Source organism: Camelus bactrianus, chromosome 17 (assembly GCF_048773025.1).
Source record: "Camelus bactrianus isolate YW-2024 breed Bactrian camel chromosome 17, ASM4877302v1, whole genome shotgun sequence".
NCBI classification, from domain to species: domain Eukaryota; kingdom Metazoa; phylum Chordata; class Mammalia; order Artiodactyla; family Camelidae; genus Camelus; species Camelus bactrianus.
The window spans coordinates 17,852,449-17,874,305 of NC_133555.1; the positions used below are offsets into that span (position 1 = coordinate 17,852,449).

At 38.8% G+C, this 21,857-nt stretch overlaps 1 long non-coding RNA gene across 1 annotated transcript in view; it reads right to left on the reverse strand.

The window, feature by feature from the left end:
- LOC105081429 (uncharacterized) overlaps positions 1–21,857 on the reverse strand; it is a 667,267-nt gene that overhangs the window by 615,075 nt on the left and 30,335 nt on the right. Inside the window, exon 8 of the long non-coding RNA XR_012499887.1 lies at positions 17,670–17,728. This is a non-coding gene — a long non-coding RNA (uncharacterized LOC105081429). The remainder of the gene's footprint in view (positions 1–17,669; positions 17,729–21,857) is intronic.

Genomic DNA, 21,857 nt, shown 5'->3' on the forward strand with positions numbered 1-21,857 from the left:
CGGAATTTGGAATTTGTAAAAAAATAAAATGAAGGAATAAATAGATGAGTAAATCCAGAGCCTAAACTCTTATGTGAGATGAGTGACACTTTTGTCTAACACATCACTGGCAAAATGAGAAGCTGGCTGAGAGATTTTATAATAATAGTAATAATAATACTTATTGGGTACCTACTATATTCATAGTTCCTATGCTAAAGGCCTTATAAACATATCTCTAATCCTTCCATCAATCCATAAGTTGGATATTATTACCTCTATTTTACAGATACCTTATGTTACCCAGCTATGCAGGATTTGAATGCAGATCTTTTCCTAAAACTCAAGACTTCTCTTTGGGACACCAACTCTGAAATAGGGACAAAGGCAGGTGTGTGCTCTATTCACTCTCAAAGAGACACATGTGATTTATGCCAATCAAACCCCAGGAGTTAAAGGAAGTTTCATAATTCCACTGACTGGGCCTGAGAAGAATCGTTCATGACACTGATTACTCCAGGTGCCCTCTGTGTGCTGAACTCTGTTTCATCCCCTCCCAGTATATTTTACAGGGTTGAAGGAACATTCAGAGTTACATACCTTCTGCTATCTGTTTCCTTCAGGGAACAGGTGTACAGGTTTGCACTTTGACTTTTGAGTATGAACAGTTTATTCCAACACCTGATGTTTAGTTTTAAGTTACTGGAGCCTCATGCCTGTGGCAAATGTTACACCAAGCCATGGATTTGCTTATAAATATCAGTCAGTTCCTACCAAACCTCTCCACTTCTCCACTAGTAACCGAGCCCAAAGTGCTTTCCCACTTCTGCTAAATGCTCTAATAATACCATCCGACGAATAAAGACAAGAATCAATCCATTCATTCATTTTCTCAACAACTACTTAGTGAGTGCTTACAATGCATCGTACATGGTCACTTTTGTAAAGGGCACAAAGAAGGCATCAAAGAAAATCAATGGCAGTAACTGCTGTTGCTGTTAACTTTATTCATCCTTTCATGCACAGAGGCAGAATAATGGTCCCCCAAAGATATCTACATCCAAATCCTTGGAACCTGTGACTACATTGCCTTACTTGGAAAGGGGGACTTTGAACATGTTAAGGACCTTGAGACAGGGGACTGGCTTGAATTATCTGGCCCAACCTAGTCACATAAGTTCTTAACAGAGTCTTTTCCTGCTGAGGTGAGAGGCAGAGGAAGATCTGACTACGTAAGAAGAGTCAGAGGGATGCAATATGGCTGGCTTTAATGATGGAGGAAGTGCTAAGGAACTTGGGCGACCCCTAGAAGCTGGAAAAGACAAGGAAACAAATGACCTCCTTGAGCTTCCATAAAGGAACACAGCCCTGCCAACACCTTGATTTTAGCTCAGTGAGACCTTAGAATGGTAGGATATTAAATTCATACTGTTTACAAGTGATCCTGTGTTACAACAGCAGTAGAAAACCAATACACAATGTAAGCAAAAAAGAAAAAGTTCTCCTATGCTTCCAAATAGTAGGGAAACAGATTTTCTAGAAATAGATCAAGGGTAAAAAAAAAAAAATTGACTTAATTTAAAAAAAAAAAATCAACTTTTATGCTTAAAAACTAAAAGTACAAAAAGGTACTGAATAATAAAATAAATATTAGTACTGGATACACTTGGTACCAGCTGCAAAAATACCTATTACATGTATCACACTGCAAATCTTCCAAAATCAATATGCACATTAGAGGATTAAAATGTACTCCCTCACCAGTTGGGGTAGATGGTCATTCCTTATAACCATTCGGCAGAACTCCAAACGGCTCACCAAAAAGTTCTGCAGCAATCATTTGATTTTCATTTTTCCCCTTCAAATATTTTCACTGGTCACATTCACCTGTAAATTTGTTCTGTCCAAAAAATGTGTTTTCCACTCAGATCATTTCATCCACTGGGAGGAGAAAGGAAAAAAGGATTGGAATTGTGCCGCAGAAGAAAAGAAAACTAACTTTCTTTCTGTGGAGGATCTTGCTAAAATGAAACATCTTTCCCATGAAATGGAGGCTAGCACAACACAACAGAATACTAACAAAGTCTTTTCATAATATTTTTCCTAAAGATCACTTGCATTTTAAAAACTGCCTTTCTAAAGCCCCACAAGTGATACTTAAAAAGATAGATCACTTCTGAACAAGTGTTACTTTTTCCTTACATTTCTGGTTAACTTACATATGCTTCTGTAAAGTTACCTTTACTCAAAAGAATTTACCAGAAGAAAAGATCATGTAGAGCTAAAAGAAATAATCTGAACGATACAAATCTCCCAAGATAACACACTTAGATGGCAAGCCCATATTTGTGCTTAACAACTGGAGGAAAAAGTACTTGTGTTTAATATTTCACAAACAATATATTCATTTTATGTGCATTTAATACATGCAATTTTAGACTCAGGCTTCTAAATATTCTTAACAGTCCCTTCATAATGAAAATTGAATGCATCATGCTTTTAGATCTGGTGGGGGGGGTGGTGAGGAGGATGTATAAATTTTAAAGGAAATATGTATCTACTTTTTCCTCCCTCAAGAAAAAGGAAGGTAGATAAAGAAAACACTGATGGTGTCAGGGTGTTGGGCCATTGGTGAGCAGGTGTGTGCTGTTGAATGGATCTCTAGTGAACTGGAAGCTTTTAAAAGAGATTGATTCTCTCGCTTAACCAGTTATTTCAAACATGCTTTTAAAGGTATTAATTACTTTGCAGGAAAGAGTCTCCATTTGCTTCTAAATTGTTTCTTTAGGTGATTCTTTGCTGGCAAAAATGTCTGGGGGAGAACTGAACATTCTGCCATCATAATTTTAAATAACATTTAAATAATATATTTAATTAAATATTACATTAAATGTTATACTTAAAATTATAGAAAAAATTTTAAAGAATATTCAAAATATATTTATAATATATTCAAAATAGATTTCATATTTTATAAAATGTTTAAAATTACTTGTTTTAGATGTATAACTTATAAATTTCTATGTAAAATAATTACATGCATTATTCTATATATACATAAATATATGCAAATGCTAGAGGGAACAGCTCTTTAAAAAAGTTCACTTTTTGTTTTATTCGTGCATGTATGTGTATGTTACGGAACTCTATGTAAAGGTCTACTATTTGGTTTATTTTGCCAAATTCTGTAAATTATAATCAGACCTTCACTACCTTCAGCATCTTCACTACCTTCAATACCTGTCCCAGGGCTACAAAGTCATTTACTCAATGATTTTTCAGTTTAATCTGCTGAAGGCATCTGAATCTGCATCCAAAAAAGCATCTTTATTTAGCCCCAAATATTTTAAAATACATCAAATCTAGTATCACAGGGGTAGACACCACTGTCATCAAGTCCTCAGAATGTTAAGCACAATTCTGTAGTGCTTTGTGATTTAATTCTTCAGTTTTAGCAGCCTGGGGCGTCCAGGTTCGCATGAAAAAAATTTTGCAGCCCCTCAGGTACCACATATTTTCATAGTGCAGAAGGAACACTTTCCAGTGACAAGAGGCCATTTTGCCAATTTGCTGTCCAGAACAGACTAATGAGTCACAGACAGCAGAATAAAGAAATTTAACACTCTTGGCATTAATGAGTAGGGTAAGGATTACTCATTTTAAATGATCCTTAGTAATGCCATAAAGTAACAAAATAACACTTTAAAAAACCCACAGGCACCTTGATGTTTGAGCAACTTTATTTTAACCCAGCATCTGGCAAAATTTGTAGGAATATATTCTCTATGCCAAGATTTCTATACCTTTTTCCACACAGGCATTTTGCAACAACAAAAAAAGAATACTGAAAAGAAGAGTAATCCCATCAACTGTGTTCACTCCTCTTAGATTTTAAAATACTACAGCAACTCACTATCACCCATCCAGAGTTTTAAAAGCTTCACTGCTAATGTGAAGTATATAGATAAGTGAAACACACAAGGAAAAAATCAACATCAAAAATGCATCTTTGGTTGACCCAAAATACATTTTAAGACACTGAATGAATATCTAATTGTTAAAACCAACACAAAAGACTGAAGCCTTTCTATGTTCCCAACAGAATAATGCAGTCTAACAGTTTATAAACACAAGCCAGGAATTAAAATTTGAAACTACCCCAGGTCAGAAATGAGACCACTTTATAATTAGAGAAAAAAACCTACTGGTCCCCAGTGGAGATTAAGAAGGAGATGGTTTCTGAAAACGTACATAAGAGCGACAAAAATAAACAACTTCCACAGTCTGGTGGCACAATTCTGTTCCCTTGTGATGGAAACACAAAAAGGAGTCTCTAACAAGCTCCAAAAATATGTGTATGTGTATTTTAAGTAAAATTTAGCTTTCCAGACAACTACGTTTTTCTGCTGGAAATAATGAACTAACATAAAAATGATACAAGGATGTGTGTTAAAAGGACATTTAAGTGAAACAGTTTGAAGAGCTTCATAAATTTACCGAAGATTATATTAAAGCTGAGTACGTAAGATGTAGTGATAAAACAATTTGGGGTGGTTCCTTCTTTAAGCAAGGATGGTTTGGGCTTTATCAGAAACCAGGCTTGCATAACTAATCAGTGGCATGACCAGCCTAGGCTCTGAAATGAGAGTCCCAGGCAGCCCCCTTGTAATACATATACGTTCAAAACTCATTATGTTTGATATGCCTTGTTCTTGACCTAAATGCAATAGAAATTCTTCCTTGGGGTGCATGATACACATGAAAAAGTACAACTTCTTTTTAAAACGCCATTAGAATATTTTATTGTGTGTGGACATACACTCTTGTTACTCCTAAATGCTATTCTATTGAGTACAGTTTATATTCACTGACAAAGTGAAATCTCCAGGGAAGCCAGAGAGGGGAATGCAATTTCTAGTAATAACAGCTCACAACAGTGAATACTATCCACTTATCCCCACAATTTCCAGCTATTTTGGACTCCTTTCTGAATTAACCTTTCATATCAAAAGGAGCAATTCTGCACACTAGAGACTCCGGCACAATTTCATGCATAATTTATTCACTCAGTTCAACATTAAACGCACAGTCCTTGACTTTGTCAAGGTGGATTCTGTTGGCAGACTTCACGAGCAGCAAAACAGGAGAAATGAGATCTACAACTCAACCTCTTCACCTGTTCTGTCTGGTGAGAGTTGGTGGGTGGGGGTAGAGGAAGGGGAAAACAAGACAAGATGGCAGCACGGCATGCTGGCATCCAGATAATCGAATCACTGGCAAGCACACAGTATTTTCGCACTGTTAACCTCTCAAAGGGTTCGGTTTTGGTTTTTTTTTTCAGTCCAGAAAAATTGAAACTAGCTTGAATTCTATTTCACCAATGAAAAGTCTGGGGTGATTTGTTACCTTCCTGACAACCCCAGCATTCGTGGGAAGCAATACTTTGATCCTGAGTCCCTCAGTAGGCGCTGTCGGAAGAAATGACTCAAAGCCGTTACTCAGACTCAGACATTAGCTTGAGGTCGTATTAGAAGGGCTCGTTTTAGAAATTTAAATAACACAGACCTTCCAATGAGATCCCAAATCCCAGATCTGCACTCCCAAATTGGCCTTCAAGAACAGAGACATTCATTTTCTCTCTTAAATGATCCATTTGAAACCTCAAATGAGGGATGTGTGAAACCAGTTAGAAAAACGGAACACTGATATACTATGAAACTGTGAAACTGTTCCTCCGCCTTTTTGAGCGTCAGCTGACGCTCAGAGTAGACAGAACATCCATTCAGTCTCCTTCAAAAGGCCACCTCGCTCAGAGCCATTCTATCCAGACACCTCAACCCAACTATTGTCCAGAGACCCACAGATTGCTCTATTTCCCAATATCCCGGATTACAAACTATGTGGTTCATCCTGTAACAGATGTTTTTTTTCCCTCTGTTAGTAATTATTCTATTAGGACTTAATATATGCCAGCAAGTTTGCCGGCATTACTGAGTTTATTCCATGTAAACCATGTCCCTCTCAGGCCTCCCTCTGCCTTGAAACCCCAATTGTGAAACTAAAGCAATAATTAAATTTTAGCACCGAGACCGAATAAGTGATTTCCCTGAATAAGAGACAAAGTGAATTGCTTCCTAACTTTAGCATTTGCCCTTTAAAATATTACCTCCCAGCAGCCACGGCCCACTTTCCAAACCTGTGGATAATATGAGGCCTAGGAGTATACAGAGAGACGGCTTTGGAAATTTCACAAAAAGCTGGAAATTTTCACGCAGGACCCTTGGCAAAAGTCTTTGAATTTCAACTTTCTTAGCCAGCTGCCCCCACAGGCTAGTTAGAAGCCCAAAGCACATAAATTGGAGCCTTACCAAAACCGAGCCTTACTTTTATAATTTGCCTTTAAATTTATTGCAAGACCGTGAAAATTAAATGCCTCTGGTACCGTCCAAGTAGCTCACTGAGAGTTCAGCCGTCTTCCTCAGTTACCATTCAGCAGCCTTTTTATTGTCTCCAGATAGTTTCTGGATTTGGACCAAATCATTGAAACCTGTGAAAACCCTGAGGTGGAGCAGGTTTTCTGTTGACGACCTTTTCCACCTCAGAGACGTTCGTTGATTCGCATGCCGCTAATGACTCACCAAAACGAAGATGAGAAGCATGGTTCTGCCCTCGATTCCACTGACCAACGTCCCCAAAACATCGAGCCTTTTGAGGCAAACAGCAGGTAGGTGGGAAGAGCGGGAGTGAAGGCGGCCACTCCGCGTTCGCCTCAAGACGCAATGGCGGCGGCTGGAGTCCCGGATGTTCCCATCACCCTTTGCGGCACATCCCAAAGGGCCATGCGCGCTCACGGCCGCGGCCTGTAAGTCCCGACACCTGGGGCAGGACCTCATGCTTCCGCCGTGACAACCAAGCCACAAAGCGTCTGGAATTCGATTTATCAGAAGCCAAACGGAGCTTTATTTCCTAATAGACACTTGGAAGAACGCCCGCTCTTCCCAGCCCGGTGACCCCCCCGGGCATGTGACTCTTAACCCTTCCGCACCTCAGTTTCCACATTAGGAAACCCGCGGAATGGTATCTCCTCTAGAAAACTATGGTGAGATTTAACGGGATAACGCTTTTCGGTTTCTTCGCCCCCTGCCTGGCATGAAAGAGTTCCGTGTTCGTGCGTGATGTTTATTTGCTCTCCGTGTGTGATCTCGATTTTCATTCTAACCTTCACAACACGTCTATGAGGTAGTTACTGAAATTATGTGTCATATAGATATGGACTCAAAACCCAGAAAGTAAGTTACACGTGTAATTGTTGCCCAGCGGGTAAGTGGGGAGCCGGAACGTGACCATGTATCTAGTTGATTTCAAAGCGCAAAAAGTTTAAATCACCGTACTATGGTGCCACACTAATAAATGTTTCTAAAAGGAGCTTTGCAAGAACTAACAGAGTACTGAGGAGGGATTTGTGAAGGGCTGTAAATTTAACTTGCAACTAAATAAATGTAATTCACTACTCTTTATTCTTGCATCATTTTCCCAAGCACCCCATAAAAGGGGTGTCCAAAAGCAGGCTCCCAGAAGGACATGGGTGCTTCCCCAAATCCCCTTTCTCGGCTGGTGTGTGGAGCCACCAGCTATTCCTGTGACCTTCGCAGGAGGCTTGCCCTTGGCAGACAGAAGCCACCTCCCCGGAGATAGAGACTTCCAGTTGTGTTTTAGTCAAGATTCTCTAGAGGAATAGAACAGATAAAATGTATAAATGGAAAAAATGCATTATAAAGCATTGGCTCACATTGTTATAGAGGCTAGCAAGTCCAAATCTGGAGCATGGGGTAGCAGGCTGGGGCCCAGGAGAGCAGATAGTGCATATGAAGTCCAAAGGCAGTCTACCAGAGAACTCCCCCCTGCTGGGGAGGCCAGTCTTTTTGTCAGATTTCAGCCTTCAACTGATTGGACAAGGCCCACCCACATTATGGAGGTCAAAATTACTCAAAATTCAGGAATTGAAATGTTAATCTCATCCAAAAATGTTCTTGACCAATAAAATTAACCATTTCAGGAGGTTATCCCCCAGGCCCTCCATTTTCAGATGGCCAGTGACCAGCACAGGATTCAAAGGGCCTAGGCAGACATCTTTCTGGACCAGACTGAGGCTATAGTTTATCTGAAATCATGTTCTCACTTGGATTTTCCCCTTCCCTATTCAGTTTCCATCTCTCTCCCATAGGTTTGCTATCACGCCCTGCCCCTCAACAACCACATACAACATAACCAAATCCCTGTCTCAAGCTTTGCTTCCAGAGAAACCAGCCCAGGACAATTCCTAGTATCCCTTGACTAGCCCCTGAATCATGCCACACTTTTTTGGTTTTACTCCACTCCTCTCCTTGTGTTTGCTTCACCCTACCTGTTCTCCTGTATGAATTATGCTATGCTAACTCCTGCTTCGTCTGTTTGACAAACTGCCCCTGCTCACTCAACACCTTCTGACTCACAAAAGCTTCATCTGAGGGTGGGGCTCCAAGAGTCCAATCTGAAAGCCAGTGCTCTAAAGAAATTTCACTTACTTACACATTTCTATCACAGGTTTTCCACATTTATTGGAACTGTATTCATAATGAATGACAGTTACCTGGACCCTTGTTCTAAAGCTATATTTGGAGTCCAGGACACCAAAAATACCTTTTGGTATAAACTGAGTTATGCTAAGATCCCTGAGAAGTTTTTAAACCCTCTTGATGGAAGTTAACAAGAACCACCACAAATAAGTAACTTAACACGTACCCATGGTATATTGCCACTCCACAGCAAATTGGATTTGTATTTTAAACTGGCTAACTCATCTTCTCTGACCTTTTTTCTCAACTGTAATAACTTGCAATATGGAGTGCCAGGTTAATAGAATCCAACATCTTAATATGACATTCAAATCCCTCTACACTTTGAGCTCCACAACTTTATTTACCTGACAAAACATCCTTCCACATTGAGTGGTGTCTTTGTCCATTTGGGCTGCTATAACAAAAATAACATAGATTCAATGGCTTAAACATCACTTATTTCTCACAGTTCTGGAGCTAGGAAGTCCAAGAGCAAGATGCCAGCAGATTCAGTGTCTGCTGAGGACCTGATTCCTGGTTCACAGGCTGCCATCTTCTCACTGCATCTTCACCAGGTGGGAGTGACTAGAGAGCCCTCTGGGGTGTCTTGTATAAGGGCACTAATACCATTCATGAGAGCTTCACCCCTCATCACCTAATCATCTGCCAAAGGCCTCAAATACCAGCTTGGAGATGCTTATAACTGTCCAGGTAAGAGAGGATGAACAAGGGAGGTTCAGATGTGAATAAGCAAGAAGGGACAGATTGGAGTGATGTGGAAGCAGTTCACTCAAGGGATGTGGTGACTGCATGGAAAGCTGAAGGAGAGGATGAAGTTCAAGTGGTCACTCAGCTTTTAGCCTGCTAGATGAGGTGGATGATGATGCTTCTATAGGTTGAAAACCTATAGAAATACTTTGTGATGGTATGTGAAGCCTGAATCAAGGACTTGTGTGCAGGTGGTTTATTTGGAAACTGATCACAGGAAGCAGAAGAGCAAAGAGGTAAGATGGAGAAAGCAAAGGAAAAGAAGTAAAGAAAGCTGCGGTATGGAGGTGATCACTAGAGACAATGTGAGGACCTTTAAAAACCACACAAAAACCTTCTTAGAGTTGTTGCTTTAAAGGTGGGGAGACTGGGGCATTGATCTGTTGACTTTTCTTCTCCCATCAGTGGAAGGTTGCCCCTCAGGGCATTAACTACCTGGTCAGTTCTGCACCCTACTTCCAGGTCCTGGTATTTCAGAGAAACCCTCAGGCAGCAAAGCAGAGAGGCACACCCATGCTCTCAGTGTGTCAGAACTCTCCACTGCCCCAGCAACAGAATCAGAGGAGCAGCGAGGGGAGGTGATGAAAGGCCCCCAGAGCACCTGCCCCATCTTCTCTGCAAAGCTTCCTCCTGCTCCTCCTAAGACAGGAGTGTTCCACTGCACCACTTCTGGAGTTTATTGTGACTCTCTGTCCTTGCTGTCTCTCCCCAGCTTAGGCTGTGTGCTCCTAGAGGACTTGTTCTCCGAGTAGAGCCCCTGGTCCATCCTAGAATTCCTAAAACACTTGTTAAATAAGTCGATCACTAAAGCTTATCCTAAGCCATTCCATGATTCTAAATGTCTGATGCTACATATTTTGAACACAGATCCAAAGATGCCAACTCATTAATACGAAGTTTAAGATCTACAACCCTGCTGTCAAAATATGACCAAATACTTTAGACTCAGTCCAGAATGCTACAGTGCTTTCTTCCTGGCTTTTCTAATTTTAAAAGTAATAAGTAAAAGAGACAGAAAGCGACATTCTCTAGGCTGAAGGAATTTAAAATGTATATATATATTTTTTAAGTCACTATTCAGTACTTCTTTACTATGATTTTTTAAATTTTTGTTGCTATAAACTCAATCGATAAAATGTTACCTTTAAAATAATATAAGCAAGTGGCTATATTTTTTTTCTTTTCCACTCTCATTCAAATTAATTTGAATGATTTTTTTTCTTCTGTACCCTTCTCCTCCTGTTTGCTTGATGTGCCCTGACAGAAATTCAATACAAATATAGGTGGTCGTTCCAAGGGGCAGCCTAGAAATGTTAATTGGCCGATCACAATAACAGTCTCATCCTAATTCCAGACAGCTCTCATCCCTAAAAGAATCATGGTCCCAAATTCCAATAAATGTAAAATAGAATTCTAGTGCCCTTGAGCGTGCCAGTTTGCATTATTTCTTCCATTTTATAAAACATATGGCTGGGGAAAATGTATATTGCACAAAAAAAAATTTGCAATACACAACTTATAAATAATCCTTAAGTTATTATGTTGCTGTTGGCTTTTGGTAAAGTTAGGCTTGTCATTCAATAGTTACTTGCTCAGCACAGACTATGTGCTGGCTCTGTGCTTGTGGTTGTATTTATTATTAGTGACACAGAGCCATTCTTCCATTTCAGACTCCAAAAGTCCACAGCGTTTTAATAGCTTATCACCAAACTCTCTTGGAAAGTCAAGTCAGTTCCATTTAGCAAAGCTAACCGATATCCCACTAATTATGCACACACCTAAAATAAGGATTTTTTTTTCCCTTTGAAAATGTTTACCATCTGTTAAAGCTGATAGTCACTACAATTTTAACCCATCTCTATACTTAGATTTGTATTTTAGTTCTCACCTAGTCTTTTTTTTTTCACCCAGAAGTATTTTAACCCTCTCTGCATATATATGTATATGGAATACATATACAAAATATATGTATATATAAAATATACATATCTAAAGTTATGTGGCAATTTAGTGTACAATTTAGTGGCATTAAGTACATGCACAATGTTAAGCAATCATCACCTCTGTTTCCAGAACTTTTTCATCATCCCAAACAGAAACTCTGTACCTTTTAAATAATAACTGTGCCCTCCCCTTCCCCAAGACCATGGTAACCCTTGTGTCTATGAATTTGCCTATTCTAAGTACCTCAGATAAATGGAATCAGACAGTATTGGTCCTTTTGTGTCTGGCTTATTTCACCAAACATCATATTTTTAAGGTTCATCTACATTATAGCATATATCAGAATTTCATTTCTTTTTGTGGCTGAATAATATTGCATTGTATGTATATGCCCTATTTTGTTTACACATTCATCTGTAGAGACACGTGGGTTGCTTCCACCTTTTAGCTATTGGGACTAATGCTGCTATGAACACTGGTGTATAGGTACCATTTTGAGTTCCTGCTTTCAGTTCCTTTAGGTACATACCTAGGAGTATAATTGCTAGATCATATGGCATTTCTATGCCGAACTTTTTGAGGATCTGCCGAACCGTTTTCCACAGCAGCTGTGACCATTTTACATTCCTACTATGAATGTTGTGGTGGTGGTAGTTGTTGAGTTGCAGGAATTCTTTAGTCTGTATATGAATTCCTTATCAGATATCTGATTTTCAAATATTTTCTCCTATTCTGTGGATTGTCTTTTCACTCTCTTGATCATGTCCTTTGATGTTCAAAAGTTTTTCATTTTGATGAAGGCCAATGTTTTCTTTTGTTGCCAGTGCTTCTGGAGTCACATCCAAGAAGTCATTGCCAAATCCAATGTCGTGAAAATTTTTCCCTCTGTTTTTGTCTAAGAGTTTTATAGTTCTGGCTCTTAAATTTAGGTCTTTGATCTATTTTGAGCTAATTCTTGTATATGGTGTTAAGGTAAGAGTCCAACTTCATTCTTTTGCATGTGGATACCCAGTTTTCCAGCACCGTATGAGAAGAAACTGTCCTCCCCCACTGAATGATCTTGCATTTTTGTCAAAAATCAAGCGACCAAAAATAAAGGAGCTTCTTAATATATTTGAATATAGTCCCAGTGAGTCAGTTGTTAACAATCACCACTAGAGAGCAATAATTCAATTAATATCACACTCTCCGCAAAAAAAAAATGATCTTCAACACTGCACAAAACATGGGATTTTTAGTACAGCATTTTCCAACACTATTTTGACTCCTTATTTTCAAAAAGTCAGATTTTACAAATGCTATTATTATTTAACTCCAGGTCTAAATATTTCATGCCACACTTGAGTGAGAGAGAAGCATGGCCTCATAATTTCACTTCAAGGTAAGGACAGGTTTTACTGAATTCACCTTTTAACCACACTGGATAATTTCACTAATGAGCAAAACCTATTCTAGCATCTGTGGCTAGAAGTTACAACTGGTGGTATATTTCAAAATAACGAGTTCTAATTTCTACATTTAGTTGATGCTACAGCCCAATTGAAGTCAATCCATCATGAATTATTAGCCAAGGGATTCTGTAAACAGGTCAAGGTTCAGATGAAGTCACACTATTCCTTGGACCCAGAATCAAAGGTAGAAGTGAAAGCATCTCAAATTTCATATTGAATATGGTGTTCTCCTTTGATCACCTTACCTAGCAACAAATGAAGAAACAAACCAAAATAAATAAATAAATAAATAAATAAAATAAAAGTTGTCATGAAAAGCAAAGGAAACGACTGAGGTAATTCATGGCCAGGATTTCCCTAAGTGAAACTATGAAGCCTGAGGCTCAAACAGGGAAAGGAAAAGATGCTCAACATCACTAATCATCAAGGAAATACAAATCAAAACCACAATGAGACACCACCACACATCTGTTACAATGGCTATTATCACAAAGACAAGAGACAAGCATCAGTGAGGATGTGAAGAAAAGGGGACCCTTGGGCATGGCTGGTAAGAATGTAAATTGGTACAACTAGGATGGAAAACAGTATAGAAGATCCTTTAAAAACTGATGATAGAATCGATATGATTCAGCAATCCCACTTCCAGGTGTACGTTATGAGGAAATGAAACACCGTCTCAGAAAGAGAGCTGCACCCTCATGTTCGTTGCGACACTACTTACAATAGCAAAGACAGGAAAAGAACTTGTCATCGTCCACAGATGAGTGGATAAAGAAAACGAAATAGATATAAAAGAAATAAATCCTACCATTTGCAACAACATGGGTGGACCTTGAGGGCGTTATGCTAAGTGAAATTAATCTTTAAAGCTGAACGCATAGAAACAGAAAGTACAATGGTGGTTGCCAAGGCCTGGAGGTAGGGAAAATGGGGAAATATTGGTCAAAGGGAACAAACTTTCAGTGATAAGAGGAGTAAGTTCTGGGGAGCTAATGAAGAGCATGATGAATGTAGCTAATAATACTGTTTTATATACTTGAAAGTTGCTAAGAGAATAGATTTAAATGTTTTCACCACATACAAAAATGATAATTATGTGAAGTGATGGAGATGCTAACTAACCTCATTGTGTTAATCATTTTACGATACACACCTGTATCAAATCATCATGCTATACACCTTAAACTTGTGTAATATAATATGTCAATTATACCTCAGTAACGCTGGGGGTGAGCGGAGAAACAGAGAGGTGAGAGAGAAAGAGAGAGAGGGAACAACTCTTCAACAGTGCTTCGTAAGGTGCTTGGGGAAGAGATACAAGGGGGCCAAGGGTGGTAGAAAGTGCAAAGAAAGAGATTTCATTGTTGCTTTATAACCTACTTTGCATTGCTCCTGTACTACCAACATCAAAACATTCTAAAATTTGTAACTTTAATGCATTCATGACTGAAAACATTTTTGTTAAACACTTTAAATATTTTATTAATAAAATGTTTAAAACAATGCATGTAATAAAATGTTTTTTATTGAATGTGCATTGCAAAACAAAACAAAAAATGAGAAGAGTTTGCACCACTATCCTTAGCTGAAGTTTCTGAAACATATCTAAAAAGTTGGTAGTACTGAGCAATATCATCACAGGATTTGGCTTTAGACAAATACATATTTACTTGTTTTGGAGCCTACTGAAAATACCTGATCCTTAGTTTCCTAATTTCTAAAATGAGGTTGTTAATAACTACTTCATTCATTCAGTGGGACAATATATGGAAGCCCTCGGAGCAGTGGCTGGCAATGCACACTACATTTTAGTGATGGTTACTATTGTTATTCAAGAAGGAATCTCTGTTGTGTGGATGACATTTGGAGCTACATTTCTTTCCTTGGAAAAACATTAGATACATCTTATTTTGGATATACCTAAAGAATAGGTGTGACACTACCTGGAGAGGCTTCATCCCCAAGCAGTAAGAAATGGTTCAGTCACGTTTTTGCTGTCTTTAGCACCAAAAAACAACAAACAAACAAACAGACAGACAAAACAAACTGCCACGCTGACCCAAGGAATGACTTCTACCAAAACATTCCATTAAATGTCTCATTTTGCCTCTTCTTTCCTCAAATGTATGGTTTTTCCTTTCCCAACTAATAAATAACCAGACAATTTCTGGGCAAGGATGTGACACAAATCTGTGGCACACACAAGAATGAGCCATCCACCCACACACCTTTTGGCAGAACAAGTCTCCCAGCCACAAATTTCGCCAGTTAGTCCATCCGTCTGGCTGCAATTGTGGTACCAACAGCCTTGGGAACATATCTCCCACTCTAAGTAAAGAGCTCAAAGTAAACGCTACATATTCAAAAAGTACATCATATCCACCGAGAGAGAGAGAGAGAGAGAGAGAGAGAGACAACTTCAGGTGAGAGATGTCCAAAAAATTTTTTTAAATTAAGAAAACCCTGAACTCCCATGAGGGAAAGCATTAAATGGGTTTTAAGTGAAAATGAAAAGCTATTTACATTTACCTCAATATTACCTAAGTGTCTGCTGCAAAGGCCTTGAAATACCATGTATTTCAATATTATCTCCAAGTGAAAATGGTTTTGAGATGCCTTCTGTATTCTTTGCTGGGGCCTGAAAAGAAATCACTGCCTTACCTTGCATTTGCTCTTAGAGTCATTAGCCTTAGACAGCATCATCATTTAAGAAATTTATCATCAGGGCTGTCCTTCACAGAATATATGAGAGCAATACATTATAAAAGCACCTCACTCTGATGATGTATGACTCCAAAGATGGCAACATCTGGGGACGAATGGGTCTAACAATAGACTTGATCTGAGAATAATGTTTAGACCCACCTCGGTAGTGTCATTCTGAAATAAACCAGTATTTGTTGTTCTCAACCAACTCCTCAAACACTCATAATAATCTAAAAAAATTTCCCTGATTAAAGAATTTATTCATAACATTAAACTGAATAAATGTTTTATGACAAAGAAGGAAGGTTTCTAAAATTAGTGGGTTGGTACATTGAGAGATAACCTAGCCCAAGCTGGATGATAAATTTCAATCGTGGCTTTCAGGAAAACTCTAATTTAGTCCACCTTTCGCTCCCTTAAATTTTTCAGTAGTCTCCAAAGGAGAGAGAGGAGATTAACATCTGATGTCCTCAAGGGTATTAGAACAAAAAGTGATTCACAATTAATTAGTCTATACCAAATTCTAGCTTTCTACATGGCTGATGATACATTTTCCCCAAAGCTCGGTTCTCCCATTTCCATCCTTCAAAGTCCACAATGGTGTCCTCTCCATTACTTCACCTAAACAGGACGCAAATATTTTAGCTAACTACTGAAATAAATCACGATGAACATTCAACCTCAAAGACAGTGATGGCAAATGAAAATACCTCCATGACTCCATCCACGCATGCTAGGGTAACCTGCAGGGTCACAGACTTCTTTGTTAAAACGGGTCCAGAGTGCCCGCTTTAGAAACTTCCCAGCACAATTTGGGGGCTGGGCTTATTGTCCCATCTGAAGCGCTGTGCCTCCAGGAATCAGCATTAAAGTGATGCCCCAATCCAACTTGCTGCTGAATCCCATCCTCCGGTGATGCTTCCTGAACTGGAGTTAATCAATATTCTCTATGCTAAGAATAAAGGGAAAGACTGAGAGGCTAAAGCACCATGTTGGCACAGCCCCACAATTGAGTCCATGACGTGTATTTCCTCCAACTACACTGACGTGCCAACCAGTTCGGCATCTTAGTGTGGTGAACTCAGAAGCCTCCAGCTCTTTTTACTCCACACCCACCAACAAGAATCTGGAAAGAGCCTTGCATCTCTCCCTGTCTCTCAGCCTAGCAGGAGATTGCCTTATCATCTGACCTTAACAAGCCAACTATTTTCCTCCCACAGGATGTTGCAGAGGGAGAAAAAGCTTTAGTCTAGACTACTTGTCTGTGGCGATCAGGGACCTGATATGTTTTCAAAGCTCCTGCAGCCCATCCACTTTGGTCTCTGCCAAGGCAATACCCAATGTTATTTGTTACAGATTTACTAAACCACCAGGAAATCTTGGTTTCTGGGGGAAAGAAACAGAGGCAAAAAGAAATGCAGACAAGTTAGAGACTAGCGAGAGAGTCTAGGCAGAAGGGAGGAAGAAATGAAAAAGAAATGGATGAAAGAAATCAATTGCTGCACTTCCAATGGGTTTCTATTTAACGAGCTCACAACTATCTTAAATCAGAAATCCTATTCTTAGAAGTTAAAAGCGAATCTATTCAATGCCTGGAGAGCCACACTGAATATCATCTTCCAACGACATTATTTCCTTTCATGAAATACATAGAGAACTCTGGCAAACTAAAATAGTTAATTAAGGAACATATCATTGTGTCATGGAATAATTTTCCAAAATTATTTCCTCCTTTTTCACTTGGATGAATTACTAAACTTTCACTGTTTGTCATTTCCATTATGCCAGTTTGTTCTCCTCACTGTTTCCTGTTTTCTAAGTTCTTTTCCGAGAAGAGGATTTCTGATTTAAGGTGGCTGTTAGCTTATCAAATACAAAGACAAACGAAGGCTCAGTATTAGCACAGACCCTGTAATTCCAAGATACCTCTCCTCCAGACTCTTTTAAGCAAGTGTGCCTCAAAATCTTACTAGGCTCACCAAACCTTAAATATTATGAAGTTTAGTCAATTTCATCTTAAAGTCACATGTCCTCAGCACCCAAGAAGTTATGAGTCCACAGTGGCCTCTGGGGGAAGCTCAAGGCATCTGCCAGCCTCTCTCACCAAGAATGGACCAAGGTCATAACCACAACAGAATGCAGACCATCTTTCTCACATCTCTTCCCACAACTGACAAAGCAAACTCAAGTTATCAAATGCTCTTGAATTTTCTGCTCTTACTTATTTTCCTCTGTCTTTCTTTGCCATCAATGTTAAGATCCAAGATTGCTTGTAATAACCTATAACGAAAAAGAATATGAAAATGAATATATATGTGTATGTGTGACTGAAACATTATACTGTATACCAGAAATTGACACATTGTAACTGACTATACTGCAATTAAAAAAAAAAATCCAAGATTGGCATGAAGTAGAGGGAAACAGATTATTTGGTTTCACTCTCATCTCTGGAAGACAAAACAGCCTTCCATGGGGATCAGCCTAAATGGCAAAGTTTTACACTGAGCTTTGGAGTCAAAGTCCCAGCCAGCAGAAGGGCATTCTGATGCCTTTCTTGGCCTCTTCCCCAAGGGTATCTCCTGGGGACCTTGTGAAGAACAACAGAGATTAGGGAAAAACAAAACTCAGCTGGGAGGCAGCAGAGTGTAAAGGCTGAGTGCTCCTCTGGCATCAGAGACTTTCCCCTTCTCTAGCTCTGTGCTTTTGGGCAAACATCTCATTTTCTCCATTTTCCATTTCATTTAGTGGCAGATGATAACTTGTGGATAAATATCTGCTAATTTTACTATTATTCTTAAGATGCTGGTCTAATGCCATTTTCGAGCTCCTCTTCCAATCGGAAAGGATATGTCTGCCCCATTTTGAATTTGAGGCAAAGAGGTAGCTTTGAAAAACCAAAAGGATAAATCATTAAAAACTACAGCAAACTATTATGTTTTGACCATGGGGTATCAGTGAACGCTGGGAAATCATGCATCAGTTCCATTAATCAGATACTTGTTTAATATTAAGCACCAACTATATGTCTAAACTGTGCCAGTCACTGTCAGAACACAAAAGAGATATGGGGGCATTGTTCTTTGAGTGTAAGAACTGCCAATCTAGCGGAGGAAACAAGATGCCTGACAGTGATTGAGGCAGACCTGAAACCAGGGACAGGCTAGTGTGGGCGTGAATGGTTGGGAAGAGGACAGGAAAAGGAGGTTTGAACCAAGCCTGGATGGGAAGGTCAGATTGAGACAGGCAGAAGGAGAGAGGGTGGGCATCCTAGGAGAAGGCTTTGATGTGAATGGAGAGACAGAGATGGACATGAGCATGGTGACAGCTGGAAAAGGGGAGCCGACCTTGCTGCAACAAACAGATGCAGCTCAGCTTGTGACAGTGGACAAGTGGGAGCCACTGATAGTCACCGAATCCCAGAGAAGTGTGAGGAGAGGGTGCAACAGAGTCGGGATTCAAATTCTTATATACTATGAACACTGCCTCCCAGATGTGAATTTTGAACAGTGGCTATGATAACGAACAGTTCCATGATTAAAGAAAAAGAAAAGTTGTGACTATGGGAAATAAAAAAACAGATAGGGAAAAAAAACTATTGTAAGATTTTTGGTCCCAGACACTGAAAATTATTTGATTGTTTCCACTAAAATTAATATATTTAAGGAGCCAGTTTCAGGAGAGAGATTATGAAATGAGTTGAGATTTTGCAATTCTGATGTTACAAATGATGTTTTTGAATCTAGTTAAGAGAGGTTTGGATTCAATTCCTCCAACCATTTTCTTAATCCAAGGCAATCATATGAAGATATCAACCCCACTTTTTCCTCACAAGAAATCTATCCATGCAATCTTTCCTCCATCTCCAGAAGAAAAAATAAAAACAAAAATATTTTAAAATGACAGAAGCTATTCCATTTGAAAAGGATGGTAGCTACCATTTTCGTTCAAGATGAGAAAGTTAAAACAAAATTGAACTTTAAAAGTCCTACAAGCCCTTCAGCTGTGCACCGAAGCAATCAGAATCCATGAATTCTTTAAAGATATTCTCAGGAAACACCCTGAGATGACAACATGAAATGGTGAGATGCTTAAGTCCACAGGGCCCTCACTTCCTCTGGTCAATTAGAATTGCCTTTGGAATTTATGATGACAGCCACGTTACTACATAGATTTTGCAATAAGAAATGAAATTAGTCTCATAAATGTTCCCAACTGAAAGACCAAAAGAACTAAAAAAAAACAAAACAAAAAAAAACCCAATGAAGACTATTCAAAATAACCATTCGTTTCTAGCCTGTATTGGCTATCTCACAACACAGTTCCTTAATGAAATCAAATGATGTACATTTGGGGGCCAGTGGGGACATTAAGTTGCCATTTGAATCCTCTGAGTTTCTGTGGAGAATCGGTTGGGAGAAATCTTCATATATTTCAGCCCCAACTCAGGGACCACACATTACTGGAGGAACAAAATCTTTAAGGTTGGCAAAAACACAAGGCCCTTCTTGTTAATATGTTGCCTCCTAGCAAGCACTACCTCTCAGCAGGTGGCATGAGACTCTGTCACCTTCCATCTCAAAGTCTTTCTTCTCCTTGATAGGGACTTCTTCTTTAAAAATGTTGATGAAGATTTCACAGGTTTCTTTGAAACTAATTATTAAAAAAGAAATGGCTCCCAGGCTTTTCCCACACCTAGCAATAAACCTCAGCTACGAGCAAGTTTTTTAAGTCAAGATTTTTGCTTCCAAAAAGGAGATTTGTAGAAATGCATTTAAAAACCTTATTAATTGGAGGAGGCTGCAGGCCAATTACTTCAGTGGCTTGAAAACAATTCCAAAATAATAAAATATGTAACAATGATGATTTTTCCCTCGTTCATATCACCACAATCTGAGAAATCCGCTGAGATGCTGCACCAAAAGTGATTTGGCTCTTTAGTGACAATTAATTATCAAAAATCAAAGGGAGGTTTCAAAAAGTAAAAAAAAAAAAAAAAAAAAAAAAATCAGGTATCGTATTCATACATTTAGCATTATTTAAATAAGCTATGTTTTTCTTAACAGCTCTTTTAGTACTGGCCACTTCTTTATTTTGCCACAGATGTTTCATTTTTTAAGTGGATAAATTTAATATAGGAGAATCCAAAAGGCCCCCTGCTGAATGGGAGAAGATATTTGCAAATGATATGTCTGATAAGGGGTTAATATCCAAATATACAGAACCCATACAACTCTACATCAAAGAAAAAAACCCGATTTAAAAAATGGGCAGTGGATCTGAATAGACATTTCTCCAAAGACATACAAATGGCCAACAGACACATGAAAAGATGCTCAGTATCACTAATCAGTGCAAATCAAAACCACAATGAGATATCACCTCATACCTGTCAGAATGGCTATTATCAAAAAGACAAGAAATAACCAGTGTTGACAAGGATGTGGAGAAAAGGGCACTCTCGTGCACTATTGGTGGGAATGTAAATTGGTGTAGCCACTATGTAAAACAGTATGGAGATTCCTTTAAAAACTAAAAATAGAACTACCATATGATCCAGCAATTCCATTCCTGGGTATTCATTTGAAGAAAACAAAAACACTAGTTAGAAACAATACATGTACCTCTATGTTCATAGCAGCATTATTTACAATAGCCAAGACATGGAAGCAACCAAAGTGCCTATCAATAGATGAATGGACAAAAAAAGATGTGAAATAAATTGTGCCATTTGCAACAACATGGATGAGCCTGGAGTGAAATAAATAAGTCAGACCGAGGAGGACAAATACTATATGACTTCACTTACATGTATAATGTAAAAAACAAAACAAATGAACAAACATAATAAAACAGAAACATAGCTATTGATACAGAGAATAAACAGGTGGGTGACAGAGGGGAAGAGGGTGGAAGAAGGAAAGAGACAGGTGAGGGAGATAAGGAGTCACAAATTCCAAATGCAAAACAAATGACTCACAGGTAGAAAATGTACAGTGTGGGGAATATAGTTAATAACTGTGTAGTATCTTTGTATGGTGACAGATCGTAACTGGATTTATCATGGTCATCATTTTGAAATGTACAGAAATTCCAAATCACTATGTTGTAAAACAGAAACTACCATAGTGTTGTAAGTCAGTTATACTTCAAAACAAACAAACTCATAGAAAGAGAGATCCAATATGTGGTTACCAGAGGTGGGGGCTATGGCGAGGGGGATGGGATTGTTGACTGAAATAAATGTGCAACCTAAAAGTTGAGAGTTACGTTTTATTTGGTGGACAATACTAAGGACTCAGCCCAGGATGACAGCCTCTCAGATCACTCTGAGGGACTGCTCCAAAGAGGTAGGTGAGGACCTAGGATATATAGGAGCTTTACAACAAAGACCAGGTAGTTGGAACAT